This window comes from Sceloporus occidentalis, unplaced genomic scaffold (genome assembly GCF_023333645.1).
Source record: "Sceloporus occidentalis isolate IW3139 unplaced genomic scaffold, rSceOcc1.0.p SCAF_15, whole genome shotgun sequence".
NCBI lineage: Eukaryota > Metazoa > Chordata > Lepidosauria > Squamata > Phrynosomatidae > Sceloporus > Sceloporus occidentalis.
In genome coordinates, this window is record NW_028316995.1 from 5,937,501 (window position 1) to 5,955,943 (window position 18,443).

Below are 18,443 nucleotides of genomic sequence, written 5' to 3' on the forward strand. Positions count from 1 at the left end.
TTCTGAAGACCCCATTTCCAGAAGGATACTGAAATTTTAAAGAGAGTTTAGAAGAGGCCTGCTTAAGTAATACAATACAGAGCCATAGGGTACTCCTTCTGAAAGGGAAATGCAGTTGATAAGTTGTTGCCAGGAGTGGGAGAACAGGCTGTGGTCAACTCTATCAAATGTAGCAGATAGATTAAGGAGGAGAACAGAAAGGGAAAAAGGACTTTTGTATGTATTTTGCTGTGTAGAGATCATTAAATACTTTAGTAAGAGCAGCTTTAGTTGACAGAGTGGGGCAAAAACCAGAATGCATTGAGTCTAGGAGCAGATTTAAGAAGGTTAATAGGTGAGAGCATACAATATATTCCAGAAGCTTAGAGGCAAATGGTAACATTGATATAGTGTGGTAACTAGTGTGTTCTTGAGAATACTATTGATTGTTTGAGTGAAGAAGGGAAAGTGCTAGAGCAGGGGCGTCCAAGTTTTTTCTGCAGTGGGCCACTTCATCAGAATTGTATCCGTGCGAGGGCCGCACTCATTTTTCACTGTGAGAAAATATGGCCTTTAATAAAATATGCAGATTAAAATAAAGTAAATGACACAAAACCTTTACTTTTCCTCTCACTGATTTCTGGGCCTAGAAAGTTTTGTAACTACAAATTCAGGATTCTGGATAAGTAAAAATAAAATAGTTCTATTTATTTTAGCGATGCACTAAAATGAAAATCTGGACCAAAACCGAAAATTCAGGGTTCACTTAGCCGAAACTGAAAGTGACCCCCCACACACTTAAAAAAAGTAAGTTACACACCAAAATTGTACAAAAAATTATATATTATGATTGTTAACAGCAATCTCAGGAATACCCAGATTCCAGCATGTACTGGTTGGCTGGGCATTGTATTTTTTGTCCAATTTTAGTGTGTAACCACACTTTTATTAAAAGTAACACACCACAATTGGACAAAAAAAATCAACAATATGACTTGGCATGATAGGAGTGTGATTGCTAACAGCAAACACACTCTTTTTATACCCAGGCAACCAGTAAATGCTGGAACCTAGGCATGATGGGACTGTGATTGCTGTTAGCAGATTGCTGTTAGCTGTTAGCAATCACACTCCTATCATCCCAAGTCAGCCAGTACATTCTGGTACAGGGTGGCTGCAAGTGCAGACCCCATACTGCTGGCAGCATCAATACACAAGGGGGCAGCTAGCTAGGTTTCAGCATGTACTGGCTGACTCGGCATGATAGGAGTGGGATTGTTAACAGCAATCACAGTCCCATCATGCCTAGGTTCCAGCACTTACACATCCATGCTATCACACACACACAAATTCATTCATTCACAGATTCATTCCCTCAATCAGACATACTCATTCAAACACACTCCTCCACCCCCTTACCTGCACTACAGCTCTCTCAATGCCGATCACAGACTTCAGCAGGGGGCGTGGCCTCCCTCGTTCTCCACTCAGAGGAAGCAGGACCGGAGCAGAGAATAGACCCTCCCACAAGTAAGCAGAAGGGCTCTTGTGATCCTGGCTGCCGATCTCACGCGGGCCGCATTTGGCCCACAGGCCGCATGTTGGACGCCCCTGTGCTAGAGGATAATGAAGAATTAAATAGACATCTTAGCATTATAACTATAGAATATGACAGAGGATACCGAAGGTATGGGATCCGGGTAGCAGGTGGTGAGTCCTGAAGAAGTGAGTAAATGGAAGTTTTAGATTCAGTAACCATGGAGAACGTGTCAAAGGTGTAGTTTGCATCAGAGAGAGATAGCTTTGGACTGTGACCCAGAGGCTTTTTGTTATAAATAGTCTTTTGTTTGAAGAAATTCAGCAAAGCCATGAAGGATGAATGAGGAGTATATGAAGGGAAGAGGGCAAGGACGAGGAGATAATTAAAGATTCATAAAAGGCGATGTGGATTAGATTGGCAGATGAGAGACCAGAGTTTTACATAGTAGGGCATCTTTGTATGAGAAAGAAGGTTGTAGTGGAGGGTTTGAGGTGGTAGTCATTAAAGGTAATGGATTAGATTTGGAAAAAAATAGTGCTGATTGGCAGAAGAAAGGACAGAGTTTAAGGAGGAGAAATTTGCAGTGAAGACAGTCTGCATGAAAGAGAGACTTTCTCATCAGTTGTTCCACTGATCTGGTACAGGGACAGAGAAAGCATGTTTGTGTGTTGAGCCATGGGCGTGGATTCAAAGCATGGTTGTGTCAAATCTGGAGGGGGAGCATATAGATCAAATGTCAAGGAGAGGAGGCTGCTGTAGCAATAACTAAGGCTGTCAAGCTATGTATAGGTGTTGAAGGAAATTATATTATCATCAGAGGCGTATATAGGGTATGGCAGCCATGGCATGTGCCATGGGCGCCATCTCAAGGGGGGCGCCGGTGAGCGGCTTTTAAATGCCGCTCACCGGCATTTTTTTTTGATGCGGAGGAGAGAGAGGGGCGTCTAGCAACCGCTCGGCGCCCCTCATTCTCCTCCACGAGCCCTCTACCCCAGACCTGGGCAAAGCACGGCCCGCGGGCCACATCCGGCCCGCTGAATAGCTCGGACCGGCCCGCAAAGAGTGTCCTGGTGACTCACCAATGAGTCCGGTGTCCCCCCCCCGCCCCGGTCACTTACCTTAAACTCCTGTGTTGGAAGCGTTTGTCTCGGGTGCCGGCGCTTTACGCTGGGCGCCGGCATATGACGTCAGACCCCGGCGATCAGCAGTGAAGCGCCGGCACCCGAGACAAACGCCTCACGCTTCCAACACAGGAGTTTAAGGTAAGTGACCGGGGCGGGGGGGGAGATCCTGAGAAGGGGGGGTTAGGGAGTTAGAGGGGAGATACTGAGAAGGGGGGGTTAGGGAGTTAGAGGGGAGATACTGAGAAGGGGGGTTAGGGAGGGAGGTCTTACTGTGTGTGTGTGTCTTACTGTGTGTGTGTATCTTACTGTGTCTGTGTGTGTCTTACTGTGTCTGTGTGTGTCTTACTGTGTCTGTGTGTGTCTTACTGTGTCTGTGTGTGTCTCACTGTGTCTGTGTGTGTCTTACTGTGTCTGTGTGTGTCTCACTGTGTCTGTGTGTGTCTCACTGTGTCTGTGTGTGTCTTACTGTGTCTGTGTGTGTCTTACTGTGTCTGTGTGTGTCTCACTGTGTCTGTGTGTGTCTTACTGTGTCTGTGTGTGTCTTACTGTGTCTGTGTGTGTCTCACTGTGTCTGTGTGTGTCTCACTGTGTCTGTGTGTGTCTTACTGTGTCTGTGTGTGTCTTACTGTGTCTGTGTGTGTCTCACTGTGTCTGTGTGTGTCTTACTGTGTCTGTGTGTGTCTTACTGCGTGTGTCTTACTGTGTTCATAGCTTATTCAGTTATTGTAATAAATATTTTAGCCCATTTTTTAGCTCAAAATATTTTTTCCTTTTTTTTCTCCTCTAAAATCTAGGTGCGTCTTATCAGCAGGTGCGTCTTATAGAGCGAAAAATACGGTATGCACTCCGAAGCCTTGTTCATTTTGTTCACTTCTGTGCTGTGCTAATAGTTATTCAGGCCTTACTTATTCAAGCACCTCTACCAATGACGTAGGCTTGAATAACTTTATTAAACAGCACATAAGTTAACAAAATGGACAAGGCTTCGGAGTTTGTAGTTTGTAGAGGTCTGGCCCTCTAAAACCATTCCAATTTCTCATGTGGCCCCATGGGAAAATTAATTGCCCACCCCTGCTCTACCCCCATCCCGGTGCCGGCATTTCATGCAGAGCGCCGCAATATGCCGGCATATTGCGGCGCTCTGCATGAAATGCCGGCACCAGCGAGTGGCTTTTAAACACTGATGCGGACGAGATAGAGGGGCGCCGAGCGGTTGCTAGGCGCCCCTCTATCTCCTCCGCATCAGTGTTTAAAAGCCGCTCGCTGGTGCCCGCTGCTTCACTGCTGGGCGCCGAAATATGACGTCATATTACGGCGCTCAGCAGTGAAGCAGCGGGCACCAGCGAGCGGTGCAGGAAGACAGCAACATCGTGCTCCCGTCGCTGGACTTCAAGGTGAGAGGGGGTTAAAAAGTGATAAGGGAGGGAGGGAGGGGGTTAAAAAGTGATAAGGAAGGGAGGGAGGGAGGGGGTTAAAAAGTGATAAGGGAGGGAGGGGGTTAAAAAGTGATAAGGGAGGGGGTTAAAAAGTGATAAGGGAGGGAGGGAGGGGGTTAAAAAGTGATAAGGGAGGGAGGGGGTTAAAAAGTGATAAGGGAGGGAGGGAGTTAAAAAGTGATAAGGGAGGGACGGAGGGAGGGAGTTAAAAAGTGATAAGGGAGGGAGGGGGTTAAAAAGTGATAAGGGAGGGGGTTAAAAAGTGAGAAGGCAGGGAGGGAGGGGGTTACAAAGTGAGAAGGCAGGGAGGGAGGGGGTTAAAAAGTGAGAAGGGAGGGAGGGAGGGGGTTAAAAAGTGAAAAGGGAGGGGGTTAAAAAGTGAGAAGGCAGGGAGGGAGGGGGTTAAAAAGTGAGAAGGCAGGGAGGGGGTTAAAAAGTGAGAAGGCAGGGAGGGAGGGGGTTACAAAGTGAGAAGGCAGGGAGGGAGGGGGTTAAAAAGTGAGAAGGGAGGGAGGGAGGGGGTTAAAAAGTGATAAGGGAGGGAGGGAGGGGGTTAAAAAGTGATAAGGGAGGGAGGGGGTTAAAAAGTGATAAGGGAGGGAGGGAGGGGGTTAAAAAGTGATAAGGGAGGGAGGGAGGGGGTTAAAAAGTGATAAGGCAGGGAGGGAGGGGGTTAAAAAGTGATAAGGGAGGGAGGGAGTTAAAAAGTGATAAGGAAGGAAGGGAGTTAAAAAGTGATAAGGGAGGGAGGGAGTTAAAAAGTGATAAGGAAGGAAGGGAGGGGGTGGGTGGGTTAAAAAGTGATGAGGGAGGGGGTTAAAGTGATAAGGGAGGGGGGTAGATATAAGTAAAGAGTGTGCATTAATGTGTGGATGCATTGAGTGAATGAGAGAGAGCATGAGTTAATGTGTGGATGAGTTGTCTGAATGAGGGCGAGCATGAGTTAATATGTGAATGTATTGTCTGAATGAGGGAGAGCATGAGTTAATGTGTGGATGCATTGAGTGAATGAGGGAGAGCATGAGTTAATGTGTGGATGAGTTCTCTGAATTAAAGTGTGAATTAGTGAGTGACTGTAAAAGTGTTTATGTATCATAGATGTATAATTGTGGAAGGGCAGAGATGGCACTAGCAGGAGGTTTGAGCCTTGGGGACCGAGATGGCACAGGCAGGGTGTATATGGGACAAAGATGGCACTGGCCGGACTGTTTGGGGACAAAGTTGACTTGTGGTGGGCTATTTGGGGACAAAGATGGCAAATCTTATGTGTGTAATCTGGGTGCTGGCCAGGTTCTATGTGGGCAGTGTGGACGCCAGGGCTGACTTTGGGGTGCAACCTGTGATCTATGCCTGTAATTTAGGGGGTTTTAAATATACCTTTAATGCCGTGTTTTTATGTGAATTCCAATTGATCTTTACCTGCAAAGCTGGGTTTTTGTGTTATTCTGTAGATCCATATCTGCTATGCTATGTTTCCATACATTATTTATGTGTACCTGCAAATACAGGGTTAATATGTCTTATTCAGTTGATCTATACCTGCGATGCTACGTTTCATATATTATTATTGTATACCTGCAAATACAGGACTTGTATGTCTGATTCTGTTTATTTGATATATACCTTCAGTGCTGAGATCACAAGTGAATTTCAATTGATCTGGGTTTGCGTGTTGATCTATACCCGCTATCGGCAGCAGGGACTAATATATATATATATATATATATATATATAGGCAGCAGGGGCTAGTAAATGGGTTTTTATTTGGACAGGGGCGCAATTTCAGTGCTTGCCATAGGCGCTATTTTCAGTAGATACGCCTCTGATTATCATGGACTGTAGACCCCAAGACAGAATTTAAAGAAGGGGTTCATGGACGTCGTGGAACAGGATGGAAAGTGCTGTGGTTGAGGTTAGGAGGTGGTGGTTAGAGAGCATTTATGAGATGTGTAAAGAGTAAGGTGGGGATGTTACAAATGGGGATGTAATGAGGGCCAGGATTACGTGAGATGTCCCCAGCCACCCGAACCAAGGAAAGAATGAGATTTGTGAGTGATGTTTGTGGGATTAATAGGATATGCAGTTTAGCGCTAGAAATATAGGGTATGTTTATTAAGGGTAACAGGAAGCATGCAGAGATGTGAATAAAAGGTGTAATTGGCAAGGATAGTAAGTGGTAGACTTTGCAATATATCTGGAGAACTGGGCATGGAAAAAAAGGCATACTGCATTGTGATATAACAAAATAAGGAAATAAATATTTATCAGGAGCCTTTTGGGTCAGTTGAGTTAAGAAGACTAATACGCATAAAATATGCATATTCACCAATTTGCGACTTGTTTAACCCCTTCGAGACAAAGGCTGATTTTACTTTTTGTACCCTTTGTGACAATGGCCTTTTTAACATTTCTGCGCTGCTTGTGTTTAGCTGTAATTTTCTTCTTTCCCGTTTACTGAACCCACACACATTAGATATTGTTTTTTTCAGGACAAGAAGGGCTTTCTTTAGATGACATTGTTTTGATTGTATCATATTATTTACTATTAAAAAAATTATAAAATATGGTGAAAAATTTAGAAAAAAATGACTGTTTCTAACTTTTAGTTGAAAAATCTTTTACTCATCTATAAAAGGTAATGAAAAAACCTGCTAAATAGATTCTACTATTTGTCCTGAGTTTAGAAATACCCAATGTTTTTATGTTTTTTTGCTTTTTTCTACCCATTATGGGGCAATAAGTACAGGTAGCGTTTTGCTATTTCAAAGCCATTTTTTCCAAATCTGGTAATTCTTCCCCCCATGTGCCATTTCGGGTATCTTTGAACCCGGCCAATGCAATTTACCCCATCAAGTCATATATTTTTGAAAACTAGACAGCCCAGGGTATTCCAAATGCTAGTATTTTAACTCTTTCCATGCACCATATCTACCACCAGTCTTTGTCAAACTTTATGGTAGTCATTTTTTTGCATTTGTTTTGTCATACACATTTTACTTCAGGTATGAATTAAAATGTTCTAGTTTATGTCACTATCACAAAACACCCCAATATGTGTTCAGCAACATCTCCTGAGCGCAGCGATACCCCACATGAATGATTTTGCCTGGCTGTTTGGGGGCAAAAGGGCCACATTTGGGGCATGCGCATTTTTCAATGTTGAACTTTGGCATTTGGGGATCCACTGCCCATGCCCTATTTGGTACATCTTTGAGCCGGGCCATTTCAGTGTGCCCAATAAACCCATATATTTTTGAAAACTAGACACCCCAGGGTATTTCAAATGCTAGTATTTTAACTCTTTCCATGCACCATATCTACCACCAGTCTTTGTCAAACTTTGTGGTAGTCATTTTTTTGCATTTGGTTTTCCACACACATTTTAATTCAGGTATGAATTAAAATGTTCTCGTATATGTCACTATCACAAAACACCCCAATATGTGTTCAGCAACATCTCCTGAGTACAGCGATACCTCACATGAATAATTTTGCCTGGCTGTTTTGGGGCAAAAGGGCCACATTTGGGGCATGCGCTTTTTTCAATGTTGAACTTTGGCATTTGGGATCCACTGCCCATGCCCTATTTGGTACATCTTTGAGCCAGGCCATTTCAGTGTGCCCAACAAAACCATATATTTTTCAAAACTAGACACCACAGGGTATTTTAAATGCTGGTATTTTAACTCTTTGCATGCACATATTTTACCACCAGCATTTTTTCAAAGTTTGCAGTAATATTTTTGTGTGTGTATTTTTCCCACACACACCTACTTTATGTATGAGTTTACAGCTCCTGGTATATGCCGCTGTCACACGACACCCCATAATGTGTTCAGCAACATCTCCTGAGTGCAGTGATACCCCACATGCATGGGTGTGTCATTTTTTGGGGGAACTAAAAGGCCACATTTGGTACGTGTGCATTTTTCTAATTGGAAATTAGATGTGTGGCCATCCTTCCCCCCGTGTTAATTGGGACGTTGTTGAACCTGGCCCATTCAATTTACCCCATCAAATCATACATTTTTTAAAAGTAGACACCCCACAGGCATTTAATATGCCAGTATTTTAACTCTTTCCATGCGAGAATTGTTTTAAGCTAATATGCTAATTTTAGGACTTGCTCACAAAAATATATTTTTTATATATATATATATTTTTTTTTTTATTATTTTTTTTTTAAAAAAAATTTAACATTTTTTTTCAACTTGGAGGTTCCCCTGATAGTGACATCAGTGGGAAATGATTTTTACATTTTACAGTTTTTTGACTATTTTTTTCTAATTATTATTAATTTTATTTTATTTTTTAATTTATTTTTACTAATCACACTGTGATTAGAAAGCTGGGCTCCATTGACTTGCATGGTGAATGCAGTACCTGTATTCAACCTGCAAGTGGAGCCAAAGTTCTCTAGATGGTCTGGACCATCTAGCGAACTTTTAAAATTTGTGGTTCCTGTTACAGGACGGCGGCCATCTTCCTTGATGGCGAAGATTGCCGGCAGCTGCGGCTGTGACCGCTCTCCGGAGCGGTCACAGCCCATCAAAAGGTTAGTGTTTGGTGTCGCTGGATGCCTCCTGATCGAGGCATTCCAGCGACACCATTTAAGTTTAGGAGGCGATCGTCGATCGCCTCCTAAACGCTTTTAAAACGGGCGTCCGCCGCCATACAAAGTATGGCGGATGTTGACGCCCCGTGGAGGGGCCAGAGATGGCCCCTTCGTGCCGATCGCGGCGTTGCTGAATGCCTCGAGGTCGAGGCATTCAGCAACGCTTTTTGGGTGCAGAAAGCGATAGTAGATCGCTTTCTGCACCCGTTTAAAGACGTGCCGGTCCTGGCACGTCAATTGTCGTAAAGCACATGCTTTTCCGTGCCGTGCCAGGACCGGCAATTGTCATTAAGGGGTTAAGAAGGCATGCAAGTGTCTGTGACTGTAAATTTTGTGGGTTTCCTGCAAGGATATGCAAATTCGACATAAATACATGGAGTCCCCCTATTGACCAAGGAGCTTCTGATTGCCCCATTTCTTGGTGATTGGATAATTAACATACCCCTTTTCAAGGGGCACAGACCCCATCTTATGCCCCCCTCCAATTATTGTACATTGACTCCCATAATCTCTCACATAATGACTCTTAAGCAGTTGCATCAACCCAGCAAACTGTTTTTTCCAGTAGATTTGCAAAAGTCAAAGGATGACCGTCCAGTTAACTATTTTACAGAACTACACCTGTTTATTTCATAAACAGTAATCCCGCATAATGCTGCAATTGTAAATTCAAAACATACGTGGTGTTATTCCTCGATAGTGTTTAAAACATACAAAACAAGTGTGTGTCTAAAGCTTCAATTACATAGTTGAACCTTTGCCAATGCCGAATGTATCATGATCATCCTAATAAAGGTATTACAGATTAATAGTGAATATAATGTCCATTAACAGAAAGAAGTGTCTTCTGCTGTATCACTTTTTTCTTTAACAGTGTGCCCAAAGGAAAATTACCACAAAGGTCACTGCACTAGAAGTGGCTCATACTTTCCAGCCCCAGCAGAACATACAGCCTTGCCATTTAAGAGACAGCAGGCTTTAACAGTAATCCTGCTGCAAGCATTAGCTCTAATCCTGCTGCCACTATAACTATTGATTTTCTGTTGTATTGTTCTTTGATTTCCATTTTGGTTATTTAATGAAAGGATGATGGATTCTTGACCTTCAGCTTGGGTGTGCTGGCAGACCTGGCATTTGCTAATGTCATGTGATGTGGTGCAGCATCCTCGGGGCCTTGTGTTTTCTGTATTAAAACTAAAATGTGTAAACCGTTTGCAAAACACAGACTACAAGCAACTTGGAAACTTGCTTTCATGCCTAAAGAGTGTTGGGGCTGGTTAAGTAAAATCATCAAAGGATGTAATAATGCAAAAAGTAGTTTACATTTACAGCTTGACAGTTTATTATTCAATGAAATTTAGCTGCAGTATATACCAGAAAACATGTTTGTATTGTCTTAAAGAATCACTCAAAATCATTTCTTATGTTTTTAAATACCCATACAAATACCATACATACATCGTGTCCTTCCAAAAATATTTGATAGATTCATTCGCTCCCCAAATCTAACGGAAATTCATATTTTCTGGCCCATAAACTTTTCTACATTTATATGCTATAAAATCCATAATCCCATGTATGACTCACCATCCTATTCCTAATATGCATGTTGAATGATTTACATAATCTTAACTACAATTGTATAAGAAACATCTGTAGATAACGTACAACCTAGAGGCATTTCACTAATCTAACGCTCTCTTAGCTGTTTCTCATATCCATCTTTACAATCCGCCATAAATGCTGCTGCCGGACTAATCTTCCTTACGCCTTGCTATACTAACACCTATCTCCTCTATTAGTTTCTTCCGTGTTTGCTTGTACTATTGTTGAGAGGCTTAAGTAGTACATATAATGGCACAGTGAGAAGAAGAGAGAAGATTTCTGGATAGGTAATTATGTTGGGGTCTTTTTTCTACTTTTGCCCCAGATCACAGGTTCATAAAGTAAAATAGTCCCTGCCTTTGGAAACTATATACAGTCAAAGCAAAATAAATCATAAAAAACGAAATCATTTGGATAAATCATTTAGCCATGTATACAAGTATATATACACATCTCCCATCAGCAAATGTTTGGTTCGTTTTTATATACGAGTCTAGTTATGCTAAAACCTGTAAAGGCAATAGTTCCCCTTTAACTTATATATATAAACGCCTTTATTTCCTGACCATCTTAAGTTAATGCGCTTCCACTTATATTAACAAATGCCGATTGAGTGTATATTGCCGTTAAAAGGATATCTTCCAAAATAATTTTATCATAAAAGTGATTTTGTAGCACATCGGCATTGTAGTTAGCACAAGTAACATTATTAAATTAGCCTCTTAGTGCTGACCTGTGAACCACCTTAAAACCATCTTGTTTTTTTTCCCAGTGTCAATATAGCAATCAATATGTTGTAGTACCTACTTAATAAATTATGCTTCGTACAGCACACAATATATACTCTATATACAATATACTATAGATATATACTATAGTATTGGGACAGTTTTGTGACACCTTTTTTTGTTGATTTTTTTTCATCCCAGCATACATTTGTGTTTATGAACCAACTCTCAGTTTTCTGATTTTCATTTTTGTTGGTATGCATTAATTTTAGATGTGCTATTTACAGATGGTTTTCAATCTACAAAAACTGAACATTTTCCCATATTCTATGGGAATATTTTTTTAATTGATCAGTAGGGCCAATATATATTCTTAGCAAAAAACAACCTAAATTAAGATAACATTGAAAATCTTGAAAATAAAAATAGAAAACACTAATGTATTCACTATTTTTTCCCATCCTCTTAGCAGAGAGAATAGAAAAACATAATGTCCCAGTGTATCCACCATTTATACCTCCTATTTTTATTTCCCCACAATTCGTAGCTCTGCTTTGTCATTTATATCCAGTAATTAGTGAGATATACATTGAGGCTTTCTGGCTTTCAGTTTATAGGTATATATTCCTTTATGATTTCTCTGAACTGTAGACTCCTATTAACATTCAGGCTGCCACTCACTTCCACCCACTACACATTTTCAAGCATCACTCTGTTATTGCTCCAGGCGTGTAGCGGGATTATTTTGTAATAGTACACAAGCGAAATATTGAGGTCTGAATACCAATGTTTCCCATTTGTTATGAATTTAATAATAATATTGCATTCATTCAAAATATAAGATGTGTCAGATTGTTGATGTGATGAGGAAACAGAATTCTCTGACCAAATCCTTGTGTCCTGTATATATTTTACTAATCAATTTTATTTTTTGTATAGCACATATCTCACTTCTTCACAAAGTGCTGGATAGTTTCCCCTGCAAAATTCTCAGGTATGTACTTCACGCCAATTATAATTAGAATCTGTTGGGGTGTGCTTAGAGAACAAGATGCCTATCACTGGTCTTCCGAAAGGGAAAACCAACCCACTTACAAGAAAAAGTTAACCAACTTGTGATGGCATTTAGTTTGAACACCCTACTAAATACTAAAATGAATCATCCAAATTACTAATCAATGTCTCAGGTTTAGAATGCAGCCAGATGTATAGTCACCCCCAATTCTTACCACTTTTCTTATATTGCCATATAAAATATAGTTATTGGACCACAATGCTTCAATCTTAGCAAATTGTATGGTGAAATTACAGTAGTAAATGTTGGCCAAGAATATGTAAGGTGTGCTCTAATCATATCCAAACCGTCACAATTTTCCTATAAAGAACAGCACCAGTTTAATAAAAAAAATTAATAATGCAGGTTAATATGAAAATGGATAAGGAGGAAAAGCTAAGTATCCCAATTCATCTTTGCATAGCAAATGTCAAACATTGCTCATGACAAGGCTCCGAATGTTTGATCTCTGGGATGATTTATGGTTCTAAGCTTCATTACTTAGAGGTCAAGGACATTTTTAAAGAAAATCTATAATTAGAAACTGTTTCAGACATGCTTACCTTATGTGGCTATATTTCTATTTCAACACTGAGCAATTATACAATATTTGTTCTTTAAGGTTTTTTTAATTAAAATTAAGACTTGTCATTTAGTTAATTATATGACTACGTTATGTTAATTTTCTTTCTAGTTTTCAAAAAAGTAACATAATATACACACACACTTGAAACAGTTCTGTCCCCTTTCCCATACCTTAGATTTTACAGTTCTATACATTAAATGAGGGTGTTTACAGATACAATAAACAATCTATATGCATTAAAGACTCACTTCATTTGTACACAATGGTAGAACTATTCCACCTCATTATAGTATCTCCCCTATTTTAAAGTTGCTGTTGATTGGCCGAAGCAGCCTTTGTAAGAGAAGAGTGAAAAGAAAAGAGATTAAAGGGACATTAAAATACCCCAGGCAGGTATACATTCACTCAATCTATAAAAATAAATTATGGGGTAATGATTAAAATAAAAAAAAATTAATAACATTTAAAAAGCCCTACCAACCACACCCCATAATAATAATTATGTCCCCAGGTACATCCAAGCACTCAGAGGGGTAATCAGTTAACTTATCTTCAGATGAGAGAAAAGGGCCATTCAAAAATAAAACAAGAAAAAATATATCTGATGAAAAAAGTAAAACTAAACAATAAAAAATAAAAGTAATCCAATCCACACCGATTAGAGCATATTGTGAATTGGCCACTGGTTGTGCTGAAGTGTGTAAATACTCCCTTGCACCAGTGGCCCCATGTGGCATTCTATGTCAGGCTCCAAGACCTGTCCAATTAACCCAGGCCCGCTGTCCACTGCGCTGAGCTGCATCCCTGGCCTCAAATGACAGCTTTGGGAGTCATTGCAGTGTGGGTCCTGAAGAAGGATTTTCTTTGGATTAACTTGTCCACCATACCTTGGAGATCTAGAGCTACATGGTTGGTAGGACTTTTTTAGTTTTGCTTTCTTTTTATTTTTTTTTATTTTTTTTACTTTAATCACTTATTACCCCTTCCACCCCATAAAGCATGCATGAAAGAGCAAAAGATGGCTCCAAAGGGTTTTTTTTAATCCCCTCTCCCTCTTTAGTTCATTGTTAGGTTACCACTATAAATAAAACTTAAGAACAGTTAATATAAGAATATCGACATGTTCCTGTATTCAATGGTAAAAAACAAAAAACAAACACAGTGTTAATTTAGAGAATCTGGCAGGTTTTAGATTTATAAAACTCCAAATTCCCACTGTGCCCTATTTTTATTTTACAATTTTATGATTCCCTTGAATGTTTCAATCATTTCCCACATTCCTCTCTTCAGTATCACAAAACACAATATGTGCAACTGTGATAAAGCAGTGCATTAGATAGAACACTGTAGACTTATAAGCAACATGTTCAGCACCCCTACGAGAAAATAATAGCACTATGTGCCTATCCCATGCATGCTTAAATTCCCTTACTGTATTAACCTCTACCACTCCTGATGGGAGACTGCTCCTTTTATTTACCACCCTCTCAGTAAACAAAAAGTTCCTTACATTACATGTAAGCCTCTAACCCTCTAGTTTTAGGTTATGACATCTTGTTCTAATGTTTCTCCACCTTTGAAATAAACATCCTTCCTGTACTTTGCCAAACATTTAAGTGTTTCTATCACACCTCCACTCTCTACTTTCCTCCAAAGTATATATATTTAGTTCTATTAGTCTTTCCTGATAATTTGCATCCTGCAAACCATGCACCATTTTGGTAGCCCTCCTCTGAATGTAAGCCTACTTGTAGTCTGCCTTGTAATTCACAAAGACCCGTAACGTACCATATTTTATAGTTACAATTTCTAACACACAGGTATGATTAGCCAAATATCTAAAAGTTACAACTATTAACATGGCTAAAATCACAGAAGACACCAGCTCACCTATATTAGATGGGTTCCACAACGGACAGAAGCACTTAATGCAAGAGTGGACGAAATAGATTACCAAATAGTGTTGGAAGTAGCCATAAGTGTCTTCAAATATTGCTGGACACTTTGCTTAGGAAAAATTTGCATATATCAGGGGTCTCCAAACTACAGCCCACAGCAACTTGCCCAAGTGGCAGAGCCAGATAGGCCTACAGTGATACTGGTAAATTTCCCAGTAGGGCACCTCACCTGGGCCGGTCTTGAGGCCTGCCATCCGATAATGCTGTAGCCGTAAAAGATTGAGGCACAGATCTCCCATGATCCACTGCGCATCTGCCAGTCGGTGTTGCACCAGATATGGTGCTCTAGATTTCCATGTGGTTGTCATTTGATCTATATCAACAATGCAGGGTTTTCACATGTTATTCAGTTGATCCACATAAAACATCTTATTTACTTATAAAAGTATTGTTTTTTCTTTGACAGACAAAAATATGTAAAATATACAATGTGGCCCTAGTGCTGAAATGTTTGGAGACCCCTGTCCTTAATCAATCTGTCTCGCTTTTGTCCTTAAGAAGAGGTTCTGAACAGTATTAACAATGTATCAGAAATTAGAATAATCATTTTGTTTCCCATTTATGTGTTACTATTTTGACTTTGGTTTATTAAAACATTAAATATTATTCTTATAGATTTTTTATTCCAGTTAATATGCTAAAATGATAAATCAGACCAAAACTGCCACTCTAAACGGACAATTATTCTAATTGTCTTTTGGAATATATACCTACATTAGAATTTAAATCTAAATATGAGTTCTACATTCCAACTAAATCTAAGTCTTCTATAATTTAAGATATATAGAACTCTTGTTTTTATTGTATTAAGTCTTGTATTTAATATTCTGATCTCTCCCGTGATGAAATACACACAGATTAAGTCCAGTGGCTTTAGTACCTATAATAGAGTTTTACAAGCATGGGGATTAGTAAACTATTATTCCAGTAAAAAAATAATTATGTACAATGTGCTATCATAATCACTGTTCTGGAGCAACGCTACTGTCAAATAAAGTTAGACAAATGTGTCCTGACATAATAACAATAAATTAAATGATGCCTTAACCCCTTAACGACAATTGCCGGTCCTGGCACGACACGGAAAAGCATGTGCTTTACGACAATTGACGTGCCAGGACCGGCACGTCTTTAAACGGGTGCAGAAAGCGATCTGTTTTCGCTTTCTGCACACAAAAAACGTTGCTGAATGCCTCGACCTCGAGGCATTCAGCAACGCCGCTATCGGAACGAAGGGGCCATCTCTGGCCCCTCCACGGGGCGTCAACATCCGCCATACTTTGTATGGCGGCGGACGCCCGTATTAAAAGCGTTTAGGAGGCGATCGACGATCGCCTCCTAAACTTAAATGGTGTCGCTGGAATGCCTCGATCAGGAGGCATCCAGCGACACCAAACACTTACCTTTCGATGGGCTGTGACCGCTCCGGACAGCGGTCACAGCCGCAGCTGCCGATGATCTTCGCCATCAAGCAAGATGGCCGCTGCCCTGTAACAGGAACAAACAAATTTTAAAAGTTCGCTAGACGGTCCAGACCATCTAGAGAACTTTGGCTCCACTTGCAGGTTGAATACAGGTACTGCATTCACCATGCAAGTCAATGGAAGCCAGCTTTCTAATCACAGTGTGATTAGTAAAAATAAATTAAAAAATAAAATAAAATTTATAATAATTAGAAAAAAAATAGTAAAAAACTAGTAAAATGTAAAAATCATTTCCCACTGATGTCACTATCAGGGGAACCTCCAAGTTGAAAAAAAATGTTAAATTTTTTTTTAAAAAGACAAAAAAAAATAATATATATATAAAAAATATATTTTTGTGAGCAAGTCCTAAAATTAGCATATTAGCTTAAAACAATTCTCGCATGGAAAGAGTTAAAATACTGGCATATTAAATGCCCGTGGGGTGTCTACTTTTAAAAAAGGTATGATTTGATGGGGTAAATTGAATTGGCCAGGTTCAACAACGTCCCAATTAACACCGGGGGAAGGATGGCCACACACCTAATTTCCAATTAGAAAAATGCACACGTACCAAATGTGGCCTTTTAGTTCCCACAAAAATGACACACCCATGCATGTGGGATATCACTGCACTCAGGAGATGTTGCTGAACACATTATGGGGTGTCGTGTGACAGCGGCATATACCAGGAGCTGTAAATTCATACATAAAGTAGGTGTGTGTGGGAAAAATACACACACAAAAATACTACTGCAAACTTTGAAAACATGCTGGTGGTAAAATGTGTGCATGCAAAGAGTTAAAATACCAGCATTTAAAATACCCTGTGGTGTCTAGTTTTGAAAAATATATGGTTTTGTTGGGCACACTGAAATGGCCCGGCTCAAAGATGTACCAAATAGGGCATGGGCAGTGGATCCCCAAATGCCAAAGTTCAACATTGAAAAATGCGCATGCCCCAAATGTGGCCCTTTTGCCCCCAAACGGCCAGGCAAAATCCTTCATGTGAGGTATCGCTGTACTCAGGAGATGTTGCTGAACACATATTGGGGTGTTTTGTGATAGTGACATATACGAGAACTTTTTAATTCATACCTGAAGTAAAATGTGTGTGGAAAACCAAATGCAAAAAAATGACTACCACAAAGTTTGACAAAGACTGGTGGTAGATATGGTGCATGGAAAGAGTTAAAATACTAGCATTTGAAATACCCTGGGGTGTCTAGTTTTCAAAAATATATGGGTTTATTGGGCACACTGAAATGGCCCGGCTCAAAGATGTACCAAATGGGGCATGGGCAGTGGATCCCCAAATGCCAAAGTTCAACATTGAAAAATGCGCATGCCCCAAATGTGGCCCTTTTGCCCCCAAACAGCCAGGCAAAATCATTCATGTGAGGTATTGCTGTACTCAGGAGATGTTGCTGAACACATATTGGGGTGTTTTGTGATAGTGACATAAACGAGAACCTTTTAATTCATACCTGAAGTAAAATGTGTGTGACAAAACAAATGCAAAAAAATGACTACCGCAAAGTTTGACAAAAACTGGTGGTAGATATGGTGCATGGAAAGAGTTAAAATACTAGCATTTGGAATACCCTGGGCTGTCTAGTTTTCAAAAATATATGATTTGATGGGGTAAATTGCATTGGCCGGGTTCAAAGATACCCGAAATGGCACATGAGGGGAAGAATTACCAGATTTGGAAAAAATGGCTTTGAAATAGCAAAACGCTACCTGTACTTATTGCCCCATAATGGGTAGAAAAAAGCAAAAAAACATAAAAACATTGGGTATTTCTAAACTCAGGACAAATAGTAGAATCCATTTAGCAGGTTTTTTCATTACCTTTTATAGATGAGTAAAAGATTTTTTTCTAAATTTTTCACCATATTTTATACTTTTTTTAGTAGTAAATAATATGATACAATCAAAACAATGTCATCTAAAGAAAGCCCTTCTTGTCCTGAAAAACACAATATCTAATGTGTGTGGGTTCAGTAAACGGGAAAGAAGAAAATTACAACTAAACACGAGCAGCGCAGAAATGTTAAAACGGCCATTGTCACGAAGGGTACAAAAAGTAAAATCAGCCTTTGTCACGAAGGGGTTAAGCATCATCAATAGTGTGTGATCATGTATTACTGTATCAGCAGAAAAAAATAGCCCCCTTAAATATTTGGAGGTGGCAATAAAGACCACAGAATATTTTTAATGTCCAACCTGAGATACATTTTGTGTTATGTTCAGAGTTACAACGTAAAACGTTTTTTTACAACCATTTAAAAAAGTACTCCATAAATTATTTTAGCAGCTAAGGCTGCAGGAGTCTGCCAAAATCACAGATTT